The sequence below is a fragment of the Homarus americanus genome, unplaced genomic scaffold (genome assembly GCF_018991925.1).
Source record: "Homarus americanus isolate GMGI-L3 unplaced genomic scaffold, GMGI_Hamer_2.0 scaffold57505, whole genome shotgun sequence".
Lineage (NCBI taxonomy): Eukaryota > Metazoa > Arthropoda > Malacostraca > Decapoda > Nephropidae > Homarus > Homarus americanus.
The window spans coordinates 185,001-190,435 of record NW_024742749.1 but is presented as its reverse complement, the minus strand read 5'-3'; positions in this window follow the sequence as shown (position 1 = coordinate 190,435).

The following is a 5,435-nucleotide window of genomic DNA, read 5'->3' as shown; positions in this document are numbered from 1 at the left end:
GACAAGATTTTCCCTTTGTAAACCCGTGTTGAGAGTCGTAGATTAATTTGCTTTTCTCTAGATGCGATCGGATGCTATCTGCTATAATTGGTTCGCCAGCACGAGCAACAGCAGGTCTCTCTCGGCTGAAACACTAAATAACTTTCATTTCAACACACTAGACGCACGTTTGCTCGCCTTCTGCCCACACTGGCGTTATCTTACGGTAGAAACACTGTACTAGATATATGACTTACCTTTATACGTCAGACAGTCCTTCGCTCGTGCTGGCGTGACAGAAGCTCCGGTGTGTAGTAATGGTGTCGTTATCATCATCATGACCTTATATATAGCTGGTCAAGTGTGTGAAGTAATCCCTCACCCCCCCCCCCCAAGCCTGACCTCCCGGGGGAGACACAGTGACCTGAGAACAACCAATCAAAGAGGAGGATGTAACGTGAAGATGAGGGAAACGTCAGGTTATTGCATGATGCCCTCACTGTTAATAATAATAATAATATCAATAATACTAACGTTACACCACCATCATTTTCCTCCGTCAATATACCCTGAAGACTAACTAGGTTTGTTATTGTACCCATATCATCTTGTTTCCTTATTGTTTTACATGGTATCATCATCTTATCTTTACATACTAAAAAAACCAATATAAAATAATCTAGTTTCTTGCATACCTAAGCTGCGGTGTAGCTAAATAAGATGATACGTGATTTAATTAAAGAATTGTTAAAATATTAGACTAGCAGGTTCTGGAAAATAAGTCACAGCTTTAGGCAATAAATCATCAATAAATTCCAACACAATATTGTTTCTTATTATTTTTTGACATTACTTAGTTTAATGTAAATAATTATTTGTTTTTTAATTAATAATCAAGAAGATAAAATCGAAATATGACAAATAGCTTAATTATAAAGCAAATCGTTACTCATTTCCCGGTTAGATATTTTACCTCACATGACTTTAATTAATCATTAAATGTATTCCATATTTAATAATTAGGAGGTTAAAAATACTAAAAAGACTCCAAAACGAAATAAAAAAAAAACTGTAGTGTGGTATGCGGGAGATATTTTCCAGATCACTTGTTACCTCAGCCACTGTTGACAGCCGGACCCAAGCTGTAAATATTTGCCTCTAATTTACACGCCTGTTATACCTTTCCACCACATTGACTCTGGTTACTCATGTAGTGATGTAACTGACCTGTTCCCCGAGATTATGTGTACACTTAATTACTGCTCTTAACTTACCTCTTGAGGCCTGAAACCACCTGCATAGTGAGGACGCTACTCTGTGACCACTTGTAGTGTAGTGTTTTTTCTTAATTAAGTGTAATTTTATTGTGGTTTTGAAGTTTGAGTGTACATAATATAGTGATTTTAAGTGTATAGTTGCCTCCACAGAACGTGTGTGAGAGTGTGGGTACGAGACGTGGCAAGTAAGGGGTTACACAATTCTGCTTAACTCGTATTACAAGATTCATTTTTTATCTATTTACTTCCTTTATTGCTTTATATTATCACAAACAGGGTAATTTCACTGTTTCACTCCCATGTATTCAGCCCTGACTAAGGCTCGGGTACCTGAGCTGTGGTGCGTTCATCTGGACGGAACCGGAAACTGCAGCGGGTCTATTGGCCCTTATTAGGCAGCCCCATTTACACCCAACCCCTATAGCTCATATATCCAACCAACCTATTAAGTATTTTGTGCTGTTAAGTGTATTTTTATTTTGCTCTTAAATACTAAACTTCAGCAAGAAATTACGAAACTCTAATGATGGTTTATGCTTTCTCATCACCACTGACCGTAGCTGCCGTAGGAAATATTCAAGTACATTTACCTGAAGATCAGCCACTCCAGCTTACTCCACATGTAGATTAAGCACCCCAACGTTACCTGTGGGAGTTAGGTTAGTATTAAGGTGAAATAAGCTGGGGTGGTTAATCTTCAGGTGACTCACTGAACTGCCTCATATATAGTGTAATAATTGTGTAAACTGATGTAAACTTTATTCTTATGTTGTTATTTTACCTTTCAGAAGTGTACTTACAGTGTGATGATCGTGGAGTACTGTTGAGTGTGGCTGTACTATGGAAAATGTACTCAGGACAGTGTACTTTTATAATAACTGGAACATGTACTTTCATAATGTACTCAGGACAGTGTACTTTTATAATTAGAAAATGTACTTTCATAATGTACTCAGGACAGTGTACTTTTATAATAACTGGAACATGTACTTTCATAATGTACTCAGGACAGTGTACTTTTATAATTAGAAAATGTACTTTCATAATGTACTCAGGACAGTGTACTTTTATAATTGGAAATGTACTCTGATAATGTACTCTTATAGTGCCAATGGAAAGTGTTGAGTACTGAATATTATTATGCACACAGAAAAGTGAACAAGTGATTATGAAAAGTGTTAAGTAATGACACCACTGGCAGCTGTGTTAAGTAATGATACTCCACCTGACCAACACAACAGGTAAGAACAATTATCATTAACCTATATTATTATTAAGTAGTTCTCCACTTATGATTACTTATAAACTCATATAGCTCATTATTTACAATTTGAAAAGTGTTATAGTTATTATGAATTTAATCTCGCTAAGAAGCCGGATTTCCAACAGCCTGTATACTTAAATCGGTAAGGATCGGTTAAAAAAAGTCAAGATGATTCTGCTTTGGGTAAATGAATTCCGATTGAGATTGATTAAATAAATTTCGTTAATTTAAGTGTAGTTTTCAATTTCTCGTGATATTTACAAAGTTTCTACCGTGTGAGGTTGATGACTAGACTAGACCAGACCTGATGAGCCTGGGGTAGTCAGGTCAGGGTCATATTACCTGCGAAGTGGCCTAAATTATACCTGTTTCTTAATGACCTAACTGAGCGTGGTTAGGTTAGGTAAATCTTTAGGTAAAATAAACTGGGTGTCTAATCATCAGGTGAGTCAGAATATCTAGATTTTAAATGGTTATACTGTACCTGTATTTATATATATATATATATATATATATATATATATATATATATATATATATATATATATATATATATATATATATAAGTGTGGGCATAATTATATCGTTTATATAACACGTGTCATAAAACTGTCATGCTGTCATTGCCATAAACTCACTGACTATCCATGACGAGGAGTTTTACCATTGAGGGATCATCTGTAATTATACCACCGTCAGCATTTATACAAAGTGTTAGTATTGCATGTTATTATATGTAATTACGGATATCATTGACAGCTGCTCCATCCACTCATTAGATGATACATAACGATAAATGAAAAACATATACACAGCACATTACATATACACTTACATATACATAAAAATATACATATGTAAGGTTGTTCAGGAATACTTGATGTTGTTGACACTTCTTTTAGTATTGCAGTTTGTTCTTATTTTTTTTAATATATATATAATAATGTAACTGTTGGTTTGATTGAGTGTTGATGTTTGTGGTGTGATAAATTTGTCCAGGTGCAAGTGTAAGGTGGAATGGTTTGGGTAAAGTTGGGTTTAGGTTAGTTATAGTTAGTTTAGAATAGGGATAAGTTAAGGGTAGATGTCACTGACCCACATCAGGGCCTGGGGGGGGGGGGCGAAAATGTAATAAATATTCATAATAAATAAAATTTATAATAAAAAGTAAAATAAAATAAAAATGATCAGTAAAATAATAACACTGTAATACTACTACTAATAATAATATAGAACTACAAAGAAAACAAAATAGTGAGAAACAATATACTGTATGTATGTTAACATTAACCTAACTCACCTTACCCTAAACCTAAGGCAACCCAATTTAACCTAACCTAACCTTACTTACCCTAACTTTAACCTAAGCTACTCTAACCTAACACAATATATCTTAACCTAACCTTACATACCCTCACATTAACCTAACCTAATCTAACCTAACACAATATATCTTAACCTAACCTTACATACCCTCACTTTAACCTAACCTAATCTAACATTACTTTAACTTAACCTAACCTAACCTGACACTATTTTACAGTAACCTAATCCCTCCAGGTAGTATCAAGGTGTTCAATCATCAGGTGATATAAGCTGGGGGGGGCTGATCTTCATGTGAACCATCTACCTTCCCTCCCTCCTTGCCTTCTCTCATTGGTAAAATATGTATTAATATTTTTAGCTTAAAATATAAAGAAAAATTTTAATATAGACTAACAGAACTTTCAGTGTATTTTAAAACTAACTAAAAAATATATTTGAATAATTATTTAACATGTGTGGGGTAATTTTATCAGGCCATAGACATTAAAACTCTGTTAGGCTTGTAGTTAGTTAATTACTGTATATTATTGTGGAAAATTATATAAACTTGTGGATATAGCCTTGGAAATTAGGATAATTGTACAGAATAATTATTGTTTTAGAGTATAGAAGCAAGTATTTATTTTTTATGTTTTATCAGTTGTATTTTTTATTGTATAGATTTTGGTAATAAATTAATACAAGGTGATAGATAGATTCAAGTACTGCTTATAGAAAATACATTACAGATACAGTACGAATTTATATATAGCTACAATATAGATAAAATATAGTAAAGATATATTGAAAGGACATACCTAGATAGAGCCTCTGTTCTCATACAAAATAAATGAAGTGTATCTTAACTACAGGTGTATTAGTATTGCATTTATTTAACCTAATGTTGTATAGTCTAGAATCAGTTATGGTGCTGTTTAGTTAATGGTGTTAGTGGGTAAAAGAAGTTAGTGTGTTGTAAAAGAAGGTATTGGTGTAATGTATTTTGTGGTGTTATGATTCATGACCTAATTTACCTTATCGTACCTTATTGTTGTTGTTATTATTATTATTATTATTATTATTATTATTATTATTATTATTATTATTACATCACAAATGAAAAATACTAAAAGTTAAGAAAGAATAATTTACTTTATTTATTTGTATTTATTTTCTGTATTGGTACTGTACTTGAGTCTGTATTCATACTGTATATGTAATTTTTATTATTATTTTTTACTGTAGTTGTTAATGAATTCTTTGGTCTATAATCTATATGATAAATAATGTAGTGATAATGTTCACTTTGAGAAAATATTATAAATACAGTAATAATAATAATGACGATAATAATAACAATAATAATAATGATAATAATAACAATAATAATAATACAGTAATAGCAACAATAATAACAACATATAATCTTCACTATAAGACAACCCATACACAATATATTACACCATAACAACATTACCACACACAAGGAAACACACAACAGTAATACAAAAGATACACAACCAAATTATAATAACTGTATAAACAGGTAAATTAATTACTAAAATATACATGATTATAACAGGTGTTGGGGGGGTGGTGTAGCTTGTATG